Genomic DNA, 13,465 nt, shown 5'->3' with positions numbered 1-13,465 from the left:
GTATATCAATATCTTCCACTACATTTCCATTAATCAAATAAGTTATTCTTTCAAATAGATATATTATAGCGTTATTAATTAAAGATACTTTATCAAAGTATCCTGGAAGAACACTAGAATCAGATTTAGTTCACCTTCAAAGTGGAGATATCCATCAGAGGGAAGAGTTATTAAATCTTGTTGAATGATAATTTCTTTATTCCCTGTAGTATTTAGATTGGTAGTATTAATAGGGGAACCTCTACGTACTCAAATTCCTTTATACTGTTATAAGAAAAGAGAGAATGTTCTGTGTCGTAGATATGAAAGATTTCTTTTGTAGCCATTTTTTACTTAATAAATTAAATTGAACTTCCTTCGAACATATTCTCTATTAACTTCATCTTCTTTTCAGGTACTTCTTCTGAGGTTCTTTTCTTAGTATATTAGGGGATCTTTTTCTTTTACCTAATGAATTATTTTTTCCTGTTCCTTTTGTTGCTGCTGTTTTTAATGCTGCTTCTGCTGCTGATTCCATTGTATATTTGAGGATTTCAGAACAAACAACTTAGAATAGTACTTATGTATACTTTGTAGTGGTGATTAATTCCTTTCGTCATTTTCAAATGCAAGTTAGTTCTCACAAGAATTTATTAACTCAAAATATTCATAACCGCCGACGATTGTTTCAAACTAGGAAAACCACACTCTTAATCTTATATATTGAGAACATACGACTGTAACAATTTTGTTAATTCTTATGAATTTTGGTGAAGGTTACAGTCGTACAACTCATGATAACCTGTCGTTAACCTGAAATATGCTGCAGGTGGCGTGATTAAAAGTTTCCCTAGATAAACATATGAGAAATATGTCCCATGATATGACAAAGAAATATCTCATGTGTTTTAAGGATAGAAAAGAGTTTCCAATCTCAATCTGGAAAAATCTTGAAAGAAGAAACACATTTTATGCCAAATTACGTGAATACATGGAAAAAATGCAGAATCAAATATTTAATAAAACGGTAAATTAATAAAATAATCAATTCGAACATTTTGTTAACTTTATTTCACGTTTTTGCTCCTCCAACAAAAGAAAGAATATTGCTGGTGACTTGGATGCGTACGTTTACATGATTTAGACATGAGAAAAGTGTGTAAGTAGCTCAGTAGAAGTAAACCTCATACAAAGTATTTTCATCTAATAATAATACATCAATTATTCTAAGTAGAAAAATTCGTTCACATAAATATAAAAAATATCCTACAAAATATAACTACTACACAACTTACTAAGTCAAAACTGCATATGGCTAATCATTTTATAATTGTTGAATTTTTATCGATATCTGATGCTGCAACAGTAAATGATAATCGAATGTTTTTCAACACTCTTCTTTTATCGTATGATTTGGAAGTTCAATACATAATGCCCTGGTCTAATTTCTCACAACGAAAATTGCCACAGTTATTAGTAGGGTTGTGACAACAGAATATTGTTTTCTTGAGTATGAATCGTTAATATCATGTTTTATATAGACTGTGGTTCTTGGTTTATTAGCTGAGTGTAAACGTCCAAATTCACAACACAACATTATTTCAAGTTGGCTTACACACATGTGTGTAGCACGCCTTTTCCAACTCATCCTGATTGAGTATCTGTTTTAATCGTGAATAATTTTCTCTTAATAAACAAAGTTTTTATTCTCAAAATTTCATGGTATTATGAAATTCACAAGCAATCTCCTGTTGTATGTATATCCATATCAGAGGAAATTATGACATTAGTTTTTCACAAATCTTGCAGGGAGGTGGCCTTGCATTTTTTGGATGTTGTCGATCTAAGTGCTTCCAATGCATTAACTGGGATTTGGTCTCTGAATCATTCTTTTGAAAACTTTTGACTCACATTCTTAGTACATCTCCAAAATCCATCCTAGAACAATCGACACATGTCATAATCACGTCGCACACCAGTTCTCATTATATAAGTTAAGCAACGTTGAGTCTGGTCACTAACAGAACAGTGACTATTTAGAAATAGCAGATGCTATGTGTAAAATGACGCCACCATCTCCCTGCATGATTTGTGAAAACCTAATGTCATAATTTCCTCTGACAGGGATATACATACAACAGGAGATTGTTTGTAAATTTCATATCATGAAATTTTGAGAATAAAAACTTTGTTTATTTAAAGAAAATTATTAACATAATCACAGGATCATATTATTTTGTCTCGTTAGAGAAAAGCCACATACATTACAAAAATATGGATTTTCGATTTTTCTTATTTTTCTTTGTCATAAAAATCAAAATGATAAAGGTGAATAAAAAATGTAGACAGAGAACGAGTTAGAACAAGGTTTGCTATGTGTGTAGTTGCATGTAAGTCAACTTGAAATACTGTCGTGTTTTGAATTTGGATGTTTTAACAAGAGAATTTTGAGTTTGTCAGTCGGAAGTTTTCACAACAGAATGTCGAATTGACCTGATAAATTGTTAGTTAAACCATATACCTTAGTTAGTTTGAAGAGATCCTGGTTTTATTACGATATGAATTAATATCCAAGGTCAAATTTATAGACAGTTATTATCCCTGTTATTGCTTCGTTGCAAAAGTTTAGTGTTCTAAGCATTGTTAAAAATATTTATAAGGATTTGTCATCAGGCTAGCTTGTAGATTTCATATAGTTTTTTCTTTTTTTTCAATTTTCTTCAAAGTTCTCAGAAATCAAGGGGCTCCCTACCTACAATAAATGTTTCTTTTTATTCAAAGAACCACAGAATGTTGTTTGTCTCTTTTTTAATTTAATATATTTCAATCAAGAAATTAATTCTCATACATTTCAACCGAGAAGTCATTTCACAAAATATATTTGTCGGTTTTTTTAATTCTTTTATCTAATTCAGTTGTTCTTATAATTACTAAAATAGAAATTTTCCAAACATTCCACCTTTTTTCTATCTTATTAAAAGCAATTGTAATCAAGCTTTCATTGTGAGCAGTCATTATAATTCTATCCTGATCATAGTGAGGAAATCCTCTTTAAAGCCAGTCTATAAAACCTTCCTTAATTATATAATAATAATAATTCGAAAAAAAACTTAGCACACTATTATTTGGCACATTTTTCCAATTTTTGAAATACAAAGTGTGGAGTATTTTTAACTACTGTTAAGTCCAGCATCATTAGGAACGCTCTGTATGTATTTTCATATACCTCAACAAATATCAACCGGATGCAAAAGAAGAACCACATACTTAACAAGAATGTCGTTTCTCTCCCGTATGTGTTTTCATATGACTCAATAAATTTGACTTCCATGCAAAAGAACCACATTCTTCACAAGAATGTGGTTTCTCTCTTGTTTTTTTTTTTTTCATTTTTCTTAAACTTTTTCTTCTAGGGGATGGGACATCCAACCAGATGTCTGACATTTACCCCTATTTTAGTGAGTCTAACCAATAGATCTGTTGAGGATTCTAGCCGTTCCTTTCAGTGCAATCGTTTGTATTTCACTTGCACTTGGTTCACCGGGTATGCTTGCTATGTACTTTTTTAAGTTCTTTTTCATAAGCCTTGTTGCTCCTATGATGACTGGTATCTCTCCCGTATATGTTTTCATATGACTCAACAAATTTGACCTCCATGCAAAAGAACCACATACTTAACAAGAATGTGGTTTCTCTCCCGTATGTGTTGTCATATGATTCAATAAATGTGACCTCCGTGCAAAAGAAGAACCACATACTTTACAAGAATGTGGTTTCTCTCCCGTATGTGTTGTCATATGACGCAATAAAGTTGACCTCCGTGCAAAAGAAGAACCACATACTTCACAAGAATGTGATTTCTCTCCCGAATGTGTTTTCATATGACTCAGTAAATTTGACCTCTGTGCAAAAGAAGAACCACATACTTCACAAGAATGTGGTTTCTCTCCCGTATGTGTTGTCACATGACGCAATAAATGTGACCTCCGTGCAAAAGAAGAACCACATACTTCACAAGAATGTGGTTTCTCTCCCGTATGTGTTTTCATATGGCTCAACAAATTTGACTTCCATGCAAAAGAAGAACCACATACTTCACAAGAATGTTTTTTCTCTCCCGTGTGTGTTTTCATATGACTCAATAAATATGACCTCTGTACAAAAGAAGAACCACATACTTCACAAGAATGTGGTTTCTCTCCCGTATGTGTTGTCATATGATTCAATAAATGTGACCTCCGTGCAAAAGAAGAACCACATACTTCACAAGAATGTGGTTTCTCTCCCGTATGTGTTGTCATATGATTCAATAAAGTTGACCTCCGTGCAAAAGAAGAACCACATACTTCACAAGAATGTGGTTTCTCTCCCGTATGTGTTTTCATATGACGCAATAAATGTGACATCTGTGCAAAAGAAGAACCACATACTTCACAAGAATGTTGTTTGTATCTCATATTTGCTTGCATCTGATTCCACAAAAAGTAGGAATGTAATGAAGTGTGTGATGAAAGGCACGCTAATAAATTTCAACTTTGGAAAATTTATATGAAGAAATTCATAATTATTTTAATGATTTTTAAATCAACAATGCCGAAAGGTGCTTCTTATCCATTAATGAATTTCTTTTCATTGTTGCAAATTCTGAAAGTATAAAATAAATTTGAAAAAGTACATTTTATGTTGTAAAATTCAATTTATTATGTTGGTAGTTATTAAAAAATATCCAAACATCTATTAATGAAATGAAAAAATAAAATGAGTCTATTTTTAATTCAATACAGGTTTGTTTACAAATTAATGTGTTTTTATTTTTCCAACTGAAAATAATCACGTTTTTTTTATTTTATAGATACGGATTGAGTCTTCATATTATTTGATTCTTCAAAATACTGTTCTCCACTTGGGTGTTATTTTCACAACGTTTCTGTTATCTCCGATCTTATTTGGGTGTATTTTGTCGAACTTGAGAACCTTTCTCTTGAACTGAAAAATCTTTACATAGTTCTGAATGGAATGTTTTATTTAGTACATGAGATTAGCACACTCTCATATTGGTAGCGATGACTGGGTAAAAATTTGTTAGTAATTTTTAATTCTATTTTCAATCTCACTGAGGATAAAAACTTCTCACGTTCAGTAGTATGTAACCTACAACTAAATTTTACCAAGTACTCTAATCATAGCAACATATATTAGCAGTACCGGTCCTAGCAGACAATCCTAGTATGAATTTTAAGAACTATTTTGTTTCTAGATGTCATCAGTATTCATTACTTCATATAATATATATATATATATATATATATATATATATATATATATATATATATTATATATATATATATATAGATGTATAGACAGTTTTTATTACATATTACTATATGTATATATTATTTATTATTAATGGCTCCTTTATCGTGTTAAATAATATATAACTTAGCTTACTCTTCATTGTTCTTCTCCATTTATAATTTTTACTTTATCCCATAATGGTAGACGATTTATCTTTTCCATCCATATATATTCTGCCATAACTAATTTTTCAATCGCTCCACATATTACAGCTGTTCAATGTTTTTCTAATTTTACTGTTAGTGAATGACATGACTCACATTTGTATAATTTTCCACATTTACATGGAATCTTGTAGTCATGACTTTTTCATATGTGGCTTTCCATGAACATGTTTCTGTAGAATCGAATCACTCTTGAATACTATATTATGTCTAGCTCTCTGATGTATTGTTTTCTTAAACTTTCCTTATTTTGACATTTTTATCAGTAGCAATACACATGAACGATAAAATGCTTTGGATAATCACAGATTTTAAGGGGATTCTGATAAAATAGTCATATTTTAGAAACCAAAGCATTTTAAGTCGTCAATATACCACTGTTTTTTTTTCAAACAAATACATAAATATGTGCAGTATATATTTGAAGAGTTTTAAACAAATAAATTTATAAATAATAATGTTCATTATATATTTTAAGAGTTTTAAACAAATCAATTCATAAATAATAATGTTCATTATATATTTTAAGTTTTAAACAAATAAATTTATAAATAATAAGGTACATTATATATTTGAAGAGTTTTAAACAAAAAAATTGATAAATGTGCATTGTATATTTTAAGAGTTTTAAACAAATAAATTTATAAATAATAATGTACATTATATATTTTAAGAGTTTTAAGCAAATAAATTGATGAATAATAATGTACATTATATATTTTAAGAGATTTCAACCAATAAATTTATAAATAATAATGTACATTGTATATTTTAAGAGTTTTAAGCAAATAAATTGATAAAAAATGTTAACATCATAAACTGGCGTTTTCAGTAAGATTTTGTAACAACTCCCCCGATTTCTAAATGTTCGTACTGTGCTGGTATGAAGAATTTTTTTATGAGATTTAGAATATAGCCAAGAAAAGATGGCACTTTCAATAGTTTCGCCTGTCTGAACTAGATTTGAGAACTCGTTTTTCCGTTGTGTAAAAAAGATTTCAACATGAGTATGGAATTTTTTGTTTTAATTTTATTTGAACTATCATGTTAAATAAAACAATCTTTTTACTGTTGTAATCGGTTAAAATAATAATTGTATATGGTTTTCTGTTGTTGTAAATAGCAATTGAAAAACATGATATCCGGAAAAAACCGTTTTGATTTTGAGTGTAGACTGTAGCATTAGGAATAGCATCATAACCAGAAGCAGCGATAGCACAGCCACTGTAAAAGGACGTTTTTTTGTTGCTTTTTATTTGCTTCAATTTTATTTTGAATTTCGTTTTTTGTTGTTGATTTTTATTCCAGATCGATTTTTTTAAATTGAAAATTTGATTATAAAAAAATTTTCTTACATGTTTAGTTAGAGCTATTTTCTTATCAAGCATATAAATATTTAAAAACTTTGACTAGTGGTCAAAATTTTAAATGTTGTGTTTTTGTTTTGAACAACCGAAAATGTGACTGAATTATTTTTTAGGTTCACATGTATGAGCGGTATCAGCTCTCTATTTTTTAAATTTTCGTCTTTTTTCCAATGTTTGCAGCGAATTATTATTGAATAGAAACTAATGTGCCCAATTATGAAAAATGCATAATCGATATTTGTAGGAGATGCTCAGTTAAGAAATAAAAACGGTAGAAAAACACATGAAATTAAAAAAAATCAAATTTATTCAAAATGTGTGAACAATTTTTCAGCTTTAACAAAACCTTGTTTTTTTATATATATAAATGTCAGCTTTAAAAATAGTTATTATTTTTTAAATATATAAATAGGTGGGTAAAATACTTGATACTTTTCCAAACGTGGCGTTTTCTGTTAGAGTGACGTCACTTGTTTTAAATGACATTTATTTTTGTTTGTTTGTCGTAATTCTTGTATAGTTTCATAATGGCTGTTAAATGCCCTCGTAACAAAAACTCGCTTAATCCTTCATCTAACCCTAGGTATGAGTAGCAAGCCTACTTCTAAAACCTTCAGCCCTTATAATAACGCTAAGTCCAAGTGGTAGAGCTCCCCACTAAACAAAATTTTTTTGTAAGTTACATATAAACGTAAAAAAAGATCTTTCCTTAAAGAAAAATGCAAATGATTGTTTCCCATAAAAATTATATTGGTCAACTGTCCTAAGACGCTAGAATGGTCTTAAATGCTAAATAATTTTACATTAAATTCATGTGAAAACAACCCCCACTCTAAATTCTAAATTTTTTTTGTTTCTATCAAATATCCAGGATGTTAACACATAATTTCCCTTAGCTCTAATTGTAGAAGGGCTTGCTCGATTAAGAGTAGGGATAGAATGTTAGTTTTGTCTGTCATGACTGCTTTGTTGCAAAGAATCTCAACACACGTGTGATAAAAGCCATGGGTTGCTTAAGAAAAAAGGAGATGAGGATGTACTTCGATTTAGGTGTTAGTAATAATTAGCAGTGTTTTTAAAGCACTTACAGGAACCTGGACTATGTGATAAAAAAGTTTAAGAACAGCTAATGGTTCCCCATTAATTGTAGAAGGGCTTGCTCGTTGTTCGATTAAGACTAGGGATAGAAAGTCAGTATTTCTACCATAATTTCTTTGTTGTGATAAAAGCTGCAAGTGCCTTAAGAAAAATGGGGTGAGGATGTATGTCAATTTAGGTGAAATAATGCAGGCAGATGTAATTGAGCGATTGAATAGTCAATGGAGTTTTCTGATTGTGTAAGTAGAAAAGAAGGATGGTAGTAAAATAGATTTAAAGGCTTTAAATAAAGTCATGAAGAAGTTTGCCTTAGTGTTACCGGTCATTGATGACATATTAGTCTTACTTGGGTCGGCAAAATACTTTGTAAACTTAGATCTTAGGGACAGAAAGATTATGCATTACCATATTTCGATGATATTTTTATATTCTAAGATACGATGGAAAATCACTTGGATCACATAGATAGGGTACTACTAGCCAGTTTACAAAAACACAACCTCAGGTTGAAAGTGATGTAGTGTGAGATTTTAGAAGTACAGGATCTGGGGTTCAAAATAAGTGAACAGAGTATATAGCCAGACCTGAAAAAAGTCAAAATCGATAAAATCTCGACTCCGACTATGGTGAGATAAGTCAGATCTTTCATTGGTATGACGTCATATTATTGTTGATTTAAAAAAAAAATAATTTCTGCCTCAAATGATCTATGATCTGATATGATCTTTGTTAAAAACAAATTTACTTTTTTATCTCATAATCTTAGTGATATGCAAGAGAGATGGTACGTGAAATCATTTTGTTTGAGCCAAAATAGTTTTCATTGGATAAGAAAGTTAAGGGCTCATTGGTGTCATATGTTATGTTTTTATCAAATTAGGGAACAAAAGGCAGATGATGAAATTTTTAGATTTAAAGATGTGGATGCAGAACAAAAAGTTCAGAATGATGGGCAAGATAGTGTATTACTTGTCCCAACCTGACAATGAACTATTGATAAGGTAACATGTACCGTTGAATCCTAAAAAAAGGAATGTTAGTACAGTACCATGACAATAATAGTTATGGAAAAGACTTTTTATGCTATTAAGCAAAAATATTTCTGGTCGTGTTTATTTAAGGAGATGAATGAATATGTAGGAAATTTATATGTGATTTTTCCAGTTGGCGCCTAAAAATAAAAAAAAACCGCTTATCTTTTTGGCGACTGTTTTTTTTACTGACAACTATTCTAATAGTGAATGAAAAATGTTTTTCAACTTATATTTTCTTAAAATAAAACGAGCAAAGTCAAATTATTTAAACAGTAGAACAGTAATAGAACAATATACTTTTTTTTCTTTTTTAAACAAAGGCTTTTGAAAAAAAAACTCTACAATGAAATTGATCACGTGGTATTATTTTGCCAAACTTTGACAGTACTCGGCTTCTTTTGAAGTTTTTAAAAGAATATAATTGGAATAACATTATAATTACGCACGCTAAGTGGTGGTTTGCGGTTAAGATCTTTAGAAAATTAAAAAAACAAAAACAATTATTTCGCTATCTCTTAAATACAGCGTTATATTTCATTTAAGCTACTACTGTGCACTGCAGTAAGTCAATTTTCAAATATTTTTTTTATTTAAAAAATGTACATTCTATTAAAATATTCAGTTAATGAAGCAAAAAACGCCATGAACTTTATAAAGATTTAAAAGGCAACTCCTGTCGTAGTGTATTATCGACATTCACCAACAAAAAAAAAAAAAAAAAAAACTATTGTCTTTTCGAAATTATCAGCAATTTTTTAAAAATTAATTTCCATCTAATTTAAATTGTGCGCGAAGGATTACTACGCCTATATGATAAGCCACTTTAATACATGTGCACGCGCACATATGGCACATGACTAGCCTTGGTGTGCGCTCGAGCGTACCTTAACAAAAGCCGTAAAATATACGAAAATAATCTGAGGGTTAAGAGGCGCATAGCCACTAACGTAGCTAAGGGGGTGGCCCAGCTAAAGTGCGAAAATAGTCGGAAATAAAATTTATTTATTATATATATATATGCAATATATATACAGTATATATATACAGTATATATATACACAATATATATATACAATATATATATATACACAATATATATATACAATATATATACACAATATATATATATACACACAATATATATATACACAATATATATATACACAATATATATATACAAAATATATATATACACAATATATATACACACAATATATATATATATACACACATATATATACACAGAATATATATATATATATATATATATATATACACAATATATATATACACAATATTTATATATATATACACAATATATATATATACACACAATATATATATACACAATATATATACACACACATATATATATATAAACTGTAAATCAACAGAGCAGTAATATTTAAAAATAAAAAGATTTAAGCTCTTTATTCAAGTTATATTTTATAAAATTGAAACTGAATAAAATTTCTGAATTCCCCCATTTTAATTTTTTTATGTCATAATTCGAAAATTAAAAAAAACATCACCTAATATTATTGGTTTATTCATAACAGTGAAATCGCATTACATTGGTTTGGCTAGCAAATTTTTGCATCACATTAAAAAACGACCATGGTGTCTAACTCTGTCCTGTGTGGAGGCATTGTATATAGGTACATTAGTTTGGCTAGTAAATTTTCTATTTGGCTAATAAATTAAGATATTTGGTTGTCAAAGGTCAAGTAAAATTAAATTTGTCCGTAGAGCCCTGGCTGGATTGTTTTCTTAAACTTTCCACCTTTTTTACATGTATTTTTATTAGTAGCAATACACATGAACGATACAGCACATTGGATAATCACAGATTTACATGGGCTTCTGCTAATACAGTCATATTTTACAAACCAAAGCATTTTAAGTCGTCAAAATACCACCGTTTTCTTTTTCAAATAAATTTATAAATAATAATGTAAATTATATATTTTAAGAGTTTTAAGCAAATAAATTTATAAATAATAATGTACATTATATTTTTAAGAGTTTTAAACAAATAAATTTATAAATAATGATGTACATTATATATTTTAAGAGTTTTAAACAAATACATTTATAAATAATAATGTATATTTTCGCAGAAAAAGACATGAAATGTCATTAAAAATAAAAGTCAAATTTATTTTGTGAACAGATTTAACAAATAATTATTTTTAAAATATATAAACAGGTGGGTAAAAAATACTTGATACTTTTCCAAACGTTGCGTTTTCTGTTAGAGTGACGTCTCTTGTGTTAAATAACATTTATTTATGTCTGTTAGTTAATGACATGACTCACATTAGTATAATTTCCCCCATTAACATGAAATCTATTAGTCAAGATGTTTGACACGCACATTGTTATAATGGAGAAGCTATAATAGAAAAGACGGTGGCTGCGGGAGGTTGGTGGATTATGTAGGGAATTGAGGGAGGTGGGTGGATTATGTAGAGAATTGAGGGAGGTGTGTGGATTATGTAGAGAATTGAGGAGTGGGTGGATGATGTAGAGAATTTAGGGGTGGGTGGATGATGTAGAGAATTTAGAGATGGGCAGATGATGTAGAGAATTGAGGGAGGTGGGTGGATGATGTAGAGAATTTAGGGGTGGGTGGATGATGTAGAGAATTGAGGGGGTGGGTAGATGATCTAAAAAATTGAGGGAGGTGGGCAGATGATGTAGAGAATTCAGGAAGTCGGTGGATGATGCAGAGAAGTATTTAAGGGTAACAGGAGCAGTGGATGAGGAAAAATGTCAGATAGCTCTCTTAACAATTCATGAACAGACTCATATTAAACAATGAAAGTTAAAAATGGGCAGAATTGAAAAGGTCCGTAGAGGACTACTATGAAACTGTTGCAAACCCTAACAAACAAAGTCGAATTAGTGAACATTAGAAGGGAGACATGACTACATGCATAGGTTAGTTAGATTAGAATAAGACGTTTATAGTGGGATAGACCAGAGAAGCAGACTAGTCAAATGACAGGTATTGGGATTCTGTATAGAGGGCCTCAGACAAAGGAAGGTAGAGATGGTTGTGATGAGACATGAACCACAGGATGTTCAAGCGGCTTATCAGAAAGCCCTAGCAAAAGTTAAATGGAAGATCTGACTTAATGCAAGACAGGAGTATGAAGACGAGCCCATGAAGTTTTGTCACACGATACGGCAGATTTTGGTTGAGGCTATAAATCCAGACAGTTCCCAAAGATAGGTAGACAAATGTAAAAGAGGAAACCAAGTAGAGAATAGTGAGCTAGGATTTAAAACTAGAGAGAAAGAAAGAGGCAGATAGATAATTAAGTGTTAATATTTTGTCAAGATGGGCAACATACAGAGATTCTGCAAGAAGCATATCCAGGGAAACCAGGGATGCTCCATTCTTGCAATGCCCGACGAATGAAAAAACGGCATACCAGTCCAAATAGTCGGTAACATGGGCATATCAAATTCTGTTTTGATTACAATTGAGGGAAAGAATTATAGAACTCTGGTGGATAGGAGAACAGAGATGTTAGTAATAAATAGTGTTTTTAAAGCACTTAGACACGAACCTGAACTATATTTTAAAAAAGTTTAAGAACAACTAATGACTCCCCATTAATTCTAAAATGGCTTGCTCGATTAAGAGTAGGAATAGAACATCAGTCTTTGCACCGTGACTTCTTTGTTGCAGAGAATCTCAACACAAGTGTGATAAAAGCCATGATGGCTTAAGAAAAATGGGGTAAAGATGTACTTTGAATTAGATGAAATGATGCAGGCAGATGTAATTGAAAGATCGAATAGTCCATGGAGTTTTTTGATATTGTAAGTAGAAAAGAAGGATGGTAGTAAAAGATTTTGCATAGATTTTAAGGCTTTAAATAAAGTCATGAAGAAGTTTACCTGAGTGTTACCAGTCATTAATAACATATTAGCTTCGCTTGGGTCGGCAAAATACTTCATAAATTTAGATCTGAAGTCAAGTTACTCTCAGGTTACATTAAAGAGGAAACTTCATTCACCTGCCACTGGGATTTATTTCACTTTAACTTGATACTGTTTGGTCTCACAAACGCTCCCAGGATCTTCCAGGAATTAAGGTCCATAGTTCTAGAGGGACAGAAACATTATGCATTACCATATTTGGATGATATTTTAATATTCTAAGACACTATGGAAAGTCACTTAGTATTAAACGACCATTCCTAAGTTGTTGGGTTTTTATTAAATTAGAGATCAAGAGAAAGATAATGAAATATTTAGATTTAAAGATGCGGATGCAGAACAAAAATGTTCATCATGATGGACAAGATAGTGTATTACTTGTCAACAAACTATTGATAAGGTTATATGTAATGTCGCATCTTAAAAAAAGAGTGTTAGTACATTAGCATAACAATAATGGTTGTGGAAAAGGCATTTCACACCATTAAGCAAAAGTACTTCCTTTCATAAAACT

At 30.4% G+C, this 13,465-nt stretch overlaps 1 long non-coding RNA gene across 1 annotated transcript in view; it reads right to left on the bottom strand.

The window, feature by feature from the left end:
* Positions 1–1,031: 1,031 nt before the first annotated feature.
* Positions 1,032–13,465, bottom strand: part of LOC145271017 (uncharacterized) — a 234,029-nt gene continuing 221,595 nt past the window's right edge. Inside the window, exon 2 of the long non-coding RNA XR_013865655.1 lies at positions 1,032–4,623. This is a non-coding gene — a long non-coding RNA (uncharacterized LOC145271017). The remainder of the gene's footprint in view (positions 4,624–13,465) is intronic.

This window comes from Euprymna scolopes, chromosome 46 (genome assembly GCF_053919585.1).
Source record: "Euprymna scolopes isolate OS-2025 chromosome 46, ASM5391958v1, whole genome shotgun sequence".
Taxonomy (NCBI): domain Eukaryota; kingdom Metazoa; phylum Mollusca; class Cephalopoda; order Sepiida; family Sepiolidae; genus Euprymna; species Euprymna scolopes.
The sequence above is the reverse complement of the archived record's forward strand: the minus strand, read 5'-3'. Positions and strand labels throughout refer to the sequence as shown.